A 13,970-nucleotide genomic window follows, 5' to 3' on the forward strand; every position below is an offset into this window, starting at 1 on the left:
GTATTTCCTGGGTAAATCTGACGTCCTAAAGTCATTATTTGCATCGAGTCTCTCGGACTCTTGTACAAAATAAGATAATGAGTATTGAGAGCGATAGTCCTACTGGTTTTACCGTGAAAAAACAGATTCTGGGTTATCGATATGATAGAAAATGGTATATGATGAACATATTGTGTGAAAGCTCGCGAGAGTTCATCGTTTGAAAATGCCTCAGACATCAGGTCATCACAGATAATCAACACATTGACATTAGGCGTTATTAAAGTTTCATCGGTTAAAGAGTTTGGAATACCTTCAATAAATTTTATATCATACAATGACAACAGTTCATCATACAAAGGTTTCCAACAACTGTATAAAAATACAATACTGTCAATTTTTACATTGATCAACTTGTGTGCATTACACAATAAATTCTTTACAAAAACAGTCTTTCCGCTTCCGGATGGCCCGGAGACTAAGGCTGAGAAAGGATATTGAAAACGAAAGTCAAAATCCTCTTCAACATACACATTTTGTATGCTAGAAATACCATTAGTAGCCATAAGGAAGTGTGGTGTAATCAGGAAGTAGCACGCGTTTGTCATATACCACTTTGAATCTTTTCAAAACTGCTCTATTATGCAGAGTGAACTTCTTTTTATTCCGCACAATGGTCTCTGTGCGTGTGAGCAGGTGGCTAGTGTCACGTGATGTTACATATCCCTGTATCAGACATATCATGCTTTCTAGAATTACAATTTTTGCATTAGCAAAATGCAGCGTGATCCCTTTAGCTTTAAGAGTTACTTTATTTTTTGTGGTTTTAAACGCGTATGTTTTCGATCCCATTGACGCAAAAGTCCTTATGAAATCTCCATCATTAAGTTCATCCGTCAATTCACCAAGATATGCACTTGTTTTAGGTACCCAATCTTCATCTTTCGATACAAAGATAACGCTGTCTGTATCTACGTAAAAAACACGGGGCCCTAACTGATCCATGAGATCATATAACTCCAAACGCCCGTAAGCCGTGGTAAATGCGGCGATGAACACATTAACATCACTCGCGGGGGCGGGGTCTTCATCGGCATAGCACCATTGAACTAAAGCCACAGTGTCCGACACGAATGAGAAGTGTTTAATGACGCGTCCATTTCCAAAGATATAGCGGGCGAAATCTTCAGGGTCTGTTAAAAGCTCCACTGTAGCTTGATTACACCTAAGTCCAAATCAACCCCAAGCGAATTCAATAAATATTTATTTATAGATCTGCGTGCGGGGTTAAGTGCTATTTTGTCAAGGTCGAGCTGAACTCCCTCCTTCTCAAAATAATCTCTGACGTAAGACTCCTTTTCAGCATCTGTCACTACGTGTGATGGAAAACCTGAAGCCTCTTGTTTGAATTTGAGAAACGTCTTAACATAACCACTGAATAAAGTGTCTGATGTCTGTGGAAAATGCTAGACTTCCTCAATTCTGACTACCGAATAACCTTTATCAATAGCTCTGGAGAGTTCGACAGAGGTCCAAACTCCTGAAATGACTCTTTCGTCATCACCGTGCTGACACTGACCCTGATACTGTGCCTCAGCACAGGTGCGACACAGCGCAAATAGTAGTTTCCCCTGAGAGGATTTGACAGGCAATATTGGATGCAGTAGTTTACGTGGGGGCAGTACACTGCATTTAATGAGGCCGAAATAAGATTTGACCGGTTCAAAATCTCATGCCCAATAGGTTAGGTTTTACACGACTGTACATACGGATATAGAGATGTGAAATCCAGATATGACACACGTTCGCCCTCAGCGGTCTCGTGGTACAAACGGAGTGCGTTCGTACGACCTCCCTAAAGTGCTTCTCTAGGATTCAGTCTCGCTGGTGCATTATAATTACTCATAAATGCAATGACACTGGGATCGTTTTGTTTAGCAGTCTCCCACTGACATTCCCAAATCTTGTGCACTTTGAGATTATAGGTATCACGCAAAACTTTCAGTTTATTGTCAGATTGTCTTCTGAGCTGACCAAAAGGTGTTTTTGACACCGGATTCAAATCGTTAGGATAAAAACGACAACAATGTCCGTGCCAGAAACATCCCAGAAACTCCAAAGCTATTTTATCACCATTATCAGCCTCATAATAGCCGTCCACATGATACGGTCCAAATTTGGCTTCGCCATAATTTAAAGCATGTTGAACATCGACATTTCTGTGTGCTTTAATGTATTCCAACCATTGTATGGAAGGGTTTGAATAAGATTTGTACTGATTGATGTAGGCATTTTTGTGCGTTAAGGCAATTGTGTCTTTGGTTAAAAAAAGCGTTTTGAACACTTTCATAGCACATCCGGCTAATGTTATACATCCGAAAGGATCCACGTTTGTACATTCTATAAAATCTAACTCTATAAACTCTTTTCGGTATTTCATACATCCTTCACATAGCAAAACAACGTCATTCTTGCAGTACAAAGCTAATTGCTTTTTGAAGTCAAACACCTCTCCTGCTACGCCCTCGTACCACGAATCAAATTTCACACGTTCAGCGTCAGACATTGTCTGGTATCCATAATAATCTTTTGACGGATACGGACCGATATAGTTTGCATTCTGCAAGCGATTAAAATGATGTGGAAAGAACCCTTTTTCGCTGGAGTTTAGGTTTAAAGCAGAGGTCATTTTTGACAATTTCATGGGCAAGAAGCTATAGCTGTCGATGTATCTCTGTTTAAAGGCTTGGTTGTACATGTAAACAAGTCTACAGCCTTGGAGTATGATTTTTGGAGTTAGTCCCTGACTAGTAAAATACTCGAGCAGTATAAAAGAGTCGAAACCCGAAGAATTGTGTGCGATAAATGTGAAACCCTCAAATTTCGGTCTTCTGAAATGCTTGATCATGCGATCCACACAATCTAACCCTTCCGTCGAAAATTCATCTCCAGCTTGCGTTGATGCACAAACATAATTTGCCTTATGGCGCCCGTCTTCATACATCGTCTCAAAGTCAAAATAAATATAGTCTTGGCTATGTTCTCTAGGCTTGGCTGGTTGAATATAGCAACAGTGGTGATCTTCACCCATGAGAACTTCGGCGCAATGCGCAAATCTGGATGGTGCACATTTGTGCGTAAATAGCTTACCACCGGCCCATTTTGTTCTGTACTCTCTGTAACATTTATCACAGTATTTTATGCTATCACACTGATACTTTGATCCATCACTTTGTGTTTGTTTATGCATTTCATAACAGAAATCAGATCTACAATATCTCAAACAATCATCGCATTGCAGAGGTTTCTTGGGATGCGTGTAGCAAGACATATTCGCGCACACATTACATGTAAATTTGCAATAATGTACACTACGATCATTAAACCCTTGATAGCAGAACTCACAAACATACGCGTAACCTAAGAAACCTTTCAGATTTTTTATCCCATAAAAATGATCTTCATGTAGGTACAAATGCAACGTCTTGTGATGCGGCTCATCCGTATTTTTATACACTTCCAATTTACCTGAATCCGATCTGTGAAAGATACCTATTTTCAGGTCTAAAGGCTTCAAATTTAGAAACATCATGCAACGCAATTTTATCTTGTGGATCGTAACCCATATCGGTATGTATATTTCTGGCTAATATCATCAATTCTGCGTCGGTACACTATGGATTTAGAAAGTGAGCTATGCACATGCTAAAACACATATTGTCTGTGAAATTTTTGGGGGCAAACAAATGCATTCTATTTTTCTGTAGGACCTGATTATGTGCCAGGTCTGCCAACTTCCTACGAGCACCACCTTGTTTGTTTCGCGCTACAGAGACACATAACTCTAAAGCGGTATCAAAACTCACATCCGTATTGCTTTGAACGGTTCATTCGATTTGGTCTACAAATACATTAACTTCGTGATTGTTATCAGGCGTTAGAACGGCATTAATATCTGTGGGTAGACTTGCACCTTGCAGAGAGATGTTAAAAAAAAAACCTCACCAGCTAATAATCTGGAAAGCATAACAATCTCGTTCAAAATATCATGTAAAAATATATTATACGCTGCAAAATCATCTGTTGCTATTTCACGAAAATTTAAAGTTCTGCGAATTTCTAAACCATTAAATCGAGCTCTTGGGACAATCGTAAAATCACCCACACTACCTCCTTCTCTCACTAGTCTATCTATGTAACTTTGACTGAGACCCATGTCTGGAGCTGTGGGATCATAACCTGAGGGATCGTTATTAGAAGGTCCTGCACCGACCTGATCATCGCTGTCTATAGCGGCACCCAGCCATTCGTGTTGTTCGTCTATAATCTCGTGTAATCTATCTATCATGTTAAGAGGATTAGGCGGTAACATCTGTAAATGATCGTTAATAATTTCATATAACTGTTGTGTATTTTTTTGAAAATCATATCTGGGTCTTAATGGTCTCTGACCATCTTCTGAAGTGTGGGCATGTAAATCATCGTGACATCTTTTACTACTCATTTTGAAATAATTTTTTATTTATTTTAAATCGAAAACACACATTTTTTTTTTAATTTTAAAGACACGCGTGCTACTTCCTGAAAACACCAACACCTATTCACAATGCGACATAATCAGATGACAAAAACAGCAACATACAGCAGGTATAAATTCAAAAGACCTTTTCTCCGCAAGTAAAACAACACCTAATATGAGAGACAATAACATGCAATAGCTAAGGTATAAATCAATGACAACAACAACAAACAATATTAATAAATGAAAGAAACTAATGATAATTCACTACCAAGAACAAAACAATACTACATGTAAGAAATAACAAACAATAAATGTAAGAAATATAACGAATTGAAGACAAAAAAAAAAAAAAATTATAATAATAATAATAAAAAACAACAATATAATACATATCAAGGGCGATCACGCCGGTACAAATCTGATAACATTCTTTGCATTAGATTTAAACGTTCTGTGATCAGGGTAAGAGCATTAACACTTAAATTTTGTTCAACTTGTACCTGATGGATTTCTCCCGGTACCCCGCTCATGCGCTGTTGAAACTGTCGAAATTCATCATATAGCTGTTCGTGGCAACTTCTCCAAAATTCAGCCGCATGACGTAAGGATTCGTTGAGCTGTTGTTGACACTCTATGATATTCCTTAAAATCGCCACCACATCACTTTGTGCATTACCAACGATCTCTTCTGCACCCCGATAGGACAATGCTTGACCGCTCAAATCGAAAAGTGTGTCAAACTGTCGATTAACATGGCGAAGCATATCATAATCAAGCCTTCTATTTAAATCACGTTCACGGAACAGCTCGTGAGGATTTTCGTGAGGTAACTCTTCCGTCTCCTCCTCGCTTGCCGATTCGTTAAAAGACGCACGATCCCATGCGCTCACCATCGAATCGGTCCAGGCTGTTAGTCCCCCTTCCTCATATCCTTGCTCTGTAAATGTTGATAAAACTTGTATTATTATTTTGTTGAATAAAACGCAAAACATAAAACGTAATAACAAGTTTTTACTGTTTTAATACATACCGTTATTCTCCGAAGTCCTTAAACGACTGGTGGTTGGAATATCGTCCGTTTCCCACTCCGGTAGCCTCAAACGTTTTACCCCCTGACCCTCCGAGTGGCGCGGCCTACACGTAACGCTAACTTCAGTGCGAACGCTTGAGACATCTGGGAGATTGTGAGAAGCTCCTTCGCAAGCCAGAGCGTCGGCGGGGGCGGGATTCGTGACGTGTCCTAGATCACGCGGTGATTCGGTACTAATCACAACCTCTTGTGCAACGTTTTCTAGCGGAATTATCACCGCTTGATTGTCGACAACAGCTTGCTCGTCTGTCAAAAAAAAAAAAAAAAAAATGTTATGGTATGTAATGGTAATCATGTTATGTGAACCTTCATTTTTAACTTATTGAGAAAAAGGCTTATCGTTATTAACAGCTCCGGGTTCATCACAGGCAAACAACACGGCCTCATCAACTGTAAGAATGATAGCAAAAGTTATTGATGTTATTATTAGACATTGAGTTAATAAAATAAAATTGGAAAATACTCACATAACTCTTCTAGGATCTGTTCCAAACCTTCATCGAAATCCTGATTCTCAAAACCACCTAGAGATCATCCACGAGACATTAAACAAATATTCACTTTAAAATATATTTAAATCATTTATATAAAAAAAAACTCACCCTGGAAGTTGTCTGCCATTGTTTTCGTTTATTGTTGGTTTTGTAACGTAGCACGGCTTGAAGATAATTTGCAGGTAATGAGCATGACACAACTTTTAGTTTTTAAAGGTTGGGTACCCCTGTGGGCGTCTCTTGAGAACACCTCTAAAATATAATAAACTTCAGTAGAGCAGACCCTAATAACATAAATCGTTAATATTCATATACGTTGATTTATGTATATTATTTTTACAACTTGACTGAATGTATCTGTTACCGGCATGATCCATGCCAGACACCGTCTGGCCTTTATCTTATATCCTGCTGCGTAAAGACGGCCTTTCATCTCGACGCGGGTAGATACGGCATTAACTTCGATTGTTTGAAATGCATAGATTTTTAACAATTCCAAAATCAATGCGATGATATCTGTTTAGCGTTTCTCCCCACAAAGTATTGTGTATCGTTTGCATTTAAGTTATTCCGTCTCACATTGGAAATCAAAGATCTTAATAAGTCAAAAGTCAATAAGTCAAAGTCTTAATAAGTTACGCGTTAATAAGGTTAATAAGGTACGTGTGTTTGTATGACCTGTTTGCATTGATGCTTGCATTTGTGTTTGAAAAATCACCTTGTGAATAAAAATAATAAATGTAACTAAAATAAAAATCCTATATATATATATATATATATATATATATATATATATATATATATATATATATATATATATATATATATATATATATATATACTAACCTCTGTCTTGTTAAAACGTACATTGGGTATATGAGTGGATGGATTTTTGGTCTGTTAAATGACACAGACTCCAGATGCCGGACACGGTCACGTTTCGATGCACAACTTGAGACGATATATTTCTTTCCTGCTATATTGTTAAATGAGGATACTTTTAACTACATATGTCTGGTTTATTTACTAGATAACACGACACAAGCGCGGCAGAAGGAAAGTATTTGTGTGTGTGTGTGTGTGTATTGAGGCTTGAAAAAATCAAGGTACGCGTGGTTGTATGACCTGTTTGCATTGATGCTTGCATTTGTGTTTGAAAAATCACCTTGTGAATAAAAATAATAAATGTAATTAAAATAAAAATCCTATATATATATATATATATATATGTATATATATATATATATATATATATATATATATATATATATATATATATATATATATATATATATATATTTATATACTAACCTCTGTCTTGTTAAAACGTACATTGGGTATATGAGTGGATGGATTTTTGGTCTGTTAAATGACACAGACTCCAGATGCTGGACACGGTCACGTTTCGATGCACAACTTGAGACGATATATTTCTTTCCTGCTATATTGTTAAATGAGGATACTTTTAACTACATATGTCTGGTTTATTTACTAGATAGCACGACATAAGCGCGGGAGAAGGAAAGTATGTGTGTGTGTGTGTGTGTGTGTGTGTGTGTGTTGAGGCTTTGCATTGATGCTTGCATTTGTGTTTAAAAATCACCTTGTGAATAAAAATAATAAATGTAATTAAAATTAAAACTAACAAAATCCTATATATACCAACCTATGTCTTGTTAAAACGTACATTGGGTGTATGAGTGGATGGATTTTTGGGCTGTTAAATGACACAGACCCTTGAAATTAGTTAGTTTCACAAGCCAGTAATCACACACACTCCAGATGTGTGTGTGTGTGTGTGTGTGTGTGTGTGTGTTTGTTTTGGGGCATAGAAGGACAGATTTCAAGACATTTCAAAGAGTAATGAGGACCCTCCGGTATGGGAGGACAGTTGGCTGTCCTCATAAAAATAAACCTTATAAAACCTTTTCTCAGCATGTTTTAATACCCAAAAAGTGGTTTTCTCAAAAGTCTTTATGTACCAAAAACATATATTCAGTGTCATTTCCCTGCCCGGTTCAGTTAGCTTTATTCAGTGCTGTACCGATTATTCTCTTTCTTCTTCCTAGACACAGCACTGCCACCCCCAACAGCAAGGGAAGGGTTTATTAACCCTGGACTATCCATTTAAGTAATGCAAGAAATATAAAAACAATTGTACAAAAAAAAAATAGTTTTGTATAAAATAAAGCTAAAAATTGAACATCTGTGCACTTGTATGTGAGACACAGACAAACTCAAGGTATGCAAGGACACTGTCCTTTGGTCTTGTAATGACATCCATGCTCAAAGCGGAGTCTTCCACTGTTGAACTCCCAGTGTGTGGCACACTCAGATAAACACCAGTGTTGGGGGGACACCGTGGATAGAAAAGACCATCCATACTGAATGGAGCACATTTACATCGCAGCTGCAAGATGTTTAATGTATCTCTTCAACTTTTTATGCACAGCAAAATAGTGCAAGCATCCCTTCTGGCCAACACTCCGTTGCAGAGCTTGGTGACAGAGCCCATGACTTGGAACCCAATGTTTTCTCTACAGACTTATTCAGTGAGTGAGTGAAGTGTGAAGTGACATTCAGCCAAGTATGGTGACCCATACTCAGAATTTGTGCTCTGCATTTAACCCATCCGAAATGCACACACACAGAGCAGTGAACACACACACACACACTGTGAGCACACACCCGGAGCAGTGGGCAGCCATTAATGCTGCGGCGCCCGGGGAGCAGTTGGGGGTTCGATGCCTTGCTCAAGGGCACCTAAGTCATGGTATTGAAGGTGGAGAGAGAACTGTACATGCACTCCCCCCACCCACAATTCCTGCCAGCCTGGGACTCGAACTCACAACCTTTTGATTGGGAGTCCGACTCTCTAACCATTAGGCCACGACTTCCCGTACTTCAGAGGTGAGTCCCTGCTTGAATAAGTACTGCCTGGTCAACACTGGGGTCTTGCAAAGCACTGTGCTTTTATGTCCTGTGTTCTCTTCAACAGACACAGAATTGAGAGCAACGTGTCTGTCATCCAGTCCCACACCAGACAGCCCTGAGCATGAGGTTAGCTTGAATTCAGCTGTTTATTACGGGATGTATGAATGTTTAGTTTCGTAAGGGACAGATTTATCACTTAATTATATTTATACTGCAGGTACAGTCTGAAAATCTTTGTCAGTACAGATCAGTCATCATTTAACATTGTGTTCCCCTGTCTACATCATTTTGAGTGTCATAATCTTAAAGATTTGAGTGAGGCTGTCCCTCTTAGGTGAAATGGACACTTTACCACTTGATGCCTGTTCATCTTTGCATATTGCTGTTCTTTTTTAGGTGCATTGTGTCAGAGGTCAATTTGGCTCTTCTGCGAAAGAGAGGATTGGAGAAGTTGGTGTCCAGCACCAGGAGGTGCACCCCCTGTGTTCTCAACAGACCTTATCAGTGGTCAGTTAAAGTTTTGAGTAAATGTTGTTAACTTCTGCCAATGCATGGCATGCCTGAAGGTTTGCAGAATGAAAAAAAACATGCCAATATCAGGCCATTTTTAGATGATTATTATAAATTAATTCTTGATGGATATTTTGAGTAGAATTTTGTCTGTGGTTTTATGACTTGAGGAAAGCCAAGCACTGAATCTCCCTGTGTTCCCTTGTACAGAGACCGAATCGATTTCAGCATGTCAATCATCCAGAGCCGTGCCAAACGACTCTGCTTGTGAGGTGAGTCTGAATTTACCTTTGTTTTGAAATTGACCAAAGGTTAGAAGTACTGTGATGTTCCATGGAACACAGTTTTCAATGTTATAGTAAACATCTTGCAGCTGCGGTGTAAATGTGCTCCATTCAGTATGGATGGTCTTTTCTAACCACGGTGTCCCCCCAACACTGGTGTTTATCTGAGTGTGCCACACACTGGGAGTTCAACAGTGGAAGACTCCGCTTTGAGCATGGATGTCATTACAAGACCAAAGGACAGTGTCCTTGCATACCTTGAGTTTGTCTGTGTCTCACACACAAGTGCACAGATCTTTACCTTTTTTTCACAAAATTACTTTAGTTTCTTAGAATGGTTTTTACTTTTGCTTTAATTAAATAGATTAGGGTTAATCAACCTATTTCCTTGCAGTTAGAGGTTATGTAGTGCTGTGGCTCGGAAGAAGAGAATTATCTGTTTCCTTGCCCCTATCAGTTAGTAACCCGCTGTTTCGCTAGTGGTCTCTATTGAAGAAAATTGCCTCATTCTTCCTACTACAGCACTCGCTGTCTTCAAACAACAGGGCTATAGGTTGATTTACCCTGGACCTTGGAGTTTAACTTTTAGTGTTAAGCAAAACCTTTGATTGCCATTTTTCTTTTTTTTTCTTTTTTACAGATAATAGCAGTTAAGGTGGGTACATCTAAATTTGGCTTTGGACACAGGTTCAGCAACTAGATATGTTGTGTTGTTTTTAATGCCAGATGAAGGTTTACTTCATTATTTAGAGGAATTGTCTTTTTGCCATCGCCACAAGAGTTCCAAGTAGAAGCATATCTTTCTCTTGTGTGTGTGATGAGTGACGCCCCAAAAGTTAGCCAGTCTTAAAGGAACAGGAATTGAATAGATATGCTTTGCTATTATATCTCAAGTAACTTCTTTCTCCCTTTTTATCTCTCCTGAATAATTTGTAGAAAAGGTGTGAAATTAAAACAGCCAAATGTTTTTGTTATTATTATTTATGATATAATTTTTGTCATGTTTTGATTTTTTTTTTCACAGTGTACAATCCATAAGCTGGTTTTTGAATTGGTGAGAATTGACAAATGCTAGATATGCCATTCACCTTTGACATCTATCAGATGGCACGGTGTAAGATGCAAACGTAAGTGTGTTATTCATCATCTTAATGCATTTCTCAGTATACCATAAGAAGTTTAATTTCATGCCATGGGTCAGTTCCAGACTCGCACCTATAAAGCATAACAACATGTTACTTGAATGTTTTATCAGTTCGAACCATTGCGGTGAAAAATACTGTAGTGGCAGATACTATGACATATCATGCCAATGAGGTTGCAAGCTCAGGCATATGGCAGAGAACAGAGAGAATACTGCAAACTAGTCGCCTTTTTCAATGCATCTTTCATGGACTATATTCATTTGCAATGTCAACCCAATTGTACAATAAGCGAAACGCCATCGTTTGAATTGTTGTATAGACGAATTTCAGCAAGCTCATATTTGCGACGTTACCAATGCAAAAACCGCAGTTCTTGGTTTGATCCGCTATGTGAACATAAGGCAGTGTTTGTGCTGCTCTATTAGCATTTTTAAAGATTAGCTTGGCTGAAAAGCATAATGCACAAATGTTTCATTATGTCTAAGTGAGTATCAACACAAGCAAAATGCCTTCAAGTCCATGGTGCACTCATGTCATTTTGTAATTACGCATACGCTCACAAACTTGGAAGACGATGTTAAACGGTTCGAGCAAACATTGCATCAAACTTGCAAATTTCTTAGAATGTCTATGTACTTAAAGTATCTGTCCAATAAGCATTTCCAACTGTTTTTTTTCTAACTTTTTTTTACTTTGTGCCTTCCAATAAGTCACTGGGCTTATCTTTACGCATCTGAGTTGATAATAGATTGAGTGGGATTTCTGAGTGTAGTTTGGCTAACTGAAAGTGAAGTGAGAAAGTGAAGTGACATTCAGCCAAGTATGGTGACCCATACTCAGAATTTGTGCTCTGCATTTAACCCATCCGAAGTGCACACACACAGAGCAGGTAACACACACACACACACACACTGTGAGCACACACCCGGAGCAGTGGGCAGCCATTTATGCTGCGGCGCCCGGGGAGCAGTTGGGGGTTCGATACCTTGCTCAAGGGCACCTAAGTCGTGGTATTGAAGGTGGAGAGAGACCTGTACATGCACTCCCCCCACCCACAATTCCTGCCGGCCCGGGACTCGAACTCACAACCTTTCGATTGGGAGTCCGACTCTCTGACCATTAGGCCACGACTTCCCCGTAAACTGAGATGATAAATATACTGTATATAAAAGCCATGATGAACAAAAACTAATTCAATAGATCAACCAATCAATTGGCAATTCAAATGCTTGAAGTTGTCTCCACACCTTCCCAATTACTTTTTGAAAGAATTCCTTTTATTCTCATAAGCCTTATTAATGTTGGATAAACATTTCAGCATTTCTGTTCCACATTGGACCATTCTGCCAGAAGTCTTTGGCCCAAGGATGCATTCTGAAACATAGCATATATGTATGGCCTCACACCTTGCATATTACACATAAAAAAAATTGTTTGGTCAGGTCAGGCTACTAATGTGTCTGTTTTTGCAGTAACAGTGTTTTATAAACAGAATCTCAAATCTCTTGATTGTTAGGACGATTTGTAGTTTAAATCTGTTTGTATCTGTCTGGAAATCCCATCAGAATTCACCATTTGAAATTTTTCAAAAAATTCTGCTTTTCATTCTGAACTTACTTTATGCTTTAGTTTTCAGTTCACTTTATGCTTATGTTTAGTGGCGTTGGTGAATTTGATGTGTGGGATCACTACATATTTTATTTACTTTGTAGGATGATGTCTCCTCTGATGATGATTACATCCCAGACTCTGTATCGGATTCAGAAAGCTCAGGGACAGAGTTGATTGTTGCTCGAAGCATCCAAAAAGTCCCATACCAATAATATGCCTGATTTAGGCGTTACTTTTGCTGAACAAGAACAGACCATAGATAAACATGACAACTGTAAGAATATCCTGATGGATCTAGGAACTACTGGTGATCTCTAAAGTGACCCAGAACCAGAAAGCTCAGAGTCATACTAGCAGAAAACAAAAGATGCAAGTAATGAAAAGGGTACTGTGGATATTCTTGTCAAAAGTAAATCCCCAACCAAATCAGCAAAATTCCTTAAAAGTCAAGTTAATTATTGCTTTGTATGTGGAAAACCTCAAACAAAATTTGCACGCCATCTGGAGAGGCATGTACATGAAAATGCTGAAATCGCACAGGCACTTCAGTTACCCAAATCATCCAAGGACAGAAAGTTTCTTCTTGAGAAATTCCGAAACCTTGGCAACTTCAAGCACAACTCAATTGTTAAAACCACAGGATCAGGCTGTCTTAAAGTGAAAAGGAGTTCCAAACAGAGCAGCAGCCCTGAGACGTATGATTACTGCTTGTACTGTAAGTGTATGTTATCCAGAAAAGAACTTTCTCGACATATGAAAAGATGTGCTCTAAGACCAGAGAATACTATTGAAGAGAGAGAGAGAGTCTTTGGTATAGCATCTGCTCAATCCACAATGTCCCAGCCAATTTCAAGTGAACTTTGGTCAGTTCTGGGCAAAATGCACAAGGATAACGTGTCCACTGCAATAAGGAATGATCATTATCTCATGCAGTTTGCCCAGTCCCTCTTTAATAAGCATGGGAGTGACCGATCAAAGCGTGAGTATATAAGACAGAAAGTAAGGGAACTTGGGAGATTACTTGTGACTTTGCGCCACACAACAAGAATCCATAACATGGAGGAGGCAATAAACCCAGGCAACTTCTTCATTCTTACTAGTGCTGTCAAGAGAGTTTCAGGTTTTGATCATGAGAACGGCACATTCAAAGCCCCAAGTTTGGCCCTGAAAATTTGGCATTCTCTCAGAAAGATTAGTGACCTCATTATGTGTCGTGCTCTCATGGAAGAGGACCAAGAGGTGATCGATTCCATCAGGAGGTTTCATACACTTCATGAAACGAAGTGGTCTGAATTGGTTTCCCATTCTGCCTTATCAAACCTGAGTGAGGCAAAATACAACAAGAGCACCGGGCTTCCACTGGCCAAAGACGTTCAGAAGCTACAGTTATATCTTGGTCAG

General features: G+C 38.8%; 1 protein-coding gene, 1 long non-coding RNA gene and 1 gene segment (V, D, J or C); 1 reads left to right on the forward strand and 2 right to left on the reverse strand.

The window, feature by feature from the left end:
• The window catches only part of LOC132125477 (Ig kappa chain V-III region PC 2485/PC 4039-like), a 370,198-nt gene that overhangs the window by 307,305 nt on the left and 48,923 nt on the right, over nucleotides 1-13,970 (forward strand).
• The window catches only part of LOC132125468 (uncharacterized), a 1,183,551-nt gene that overhangs the window by 28,127 nt on the left and 1,141,454 nt on the right, over nucleotides 1-13,970 (reverse strand). The window lies entirely within an intron of this gene.
• LOC132124681 (uncharacterized) lies at nucleotides 1,588-12,094 on the reverse strand. The gene is made up of 2 exons (XR_009426792.1): nucleotides 11,741-12,094; nucleotides 1,588-1,665 (listed from the first exon to the last, which is right to left on the reverse strand). It is a non-coding gene; the product is annotated as an uncharacterized LOC132124681 (long non-coding RNA).

The sequence above is a fragment of the Carassius carassius genome, chromosome 43 (genome assembly GCF_963082965.1).
Source record: "Carassius carassius chromosome 43, fCarCar2.1, whole genome shotgun sequence".
Classification (NCBI taxonomy): Eukaryota; Metazoa; Chordata; class Actinopteri; order Cypriniformes; family Cyprinidae; genus Carassius; species Carassius carassius.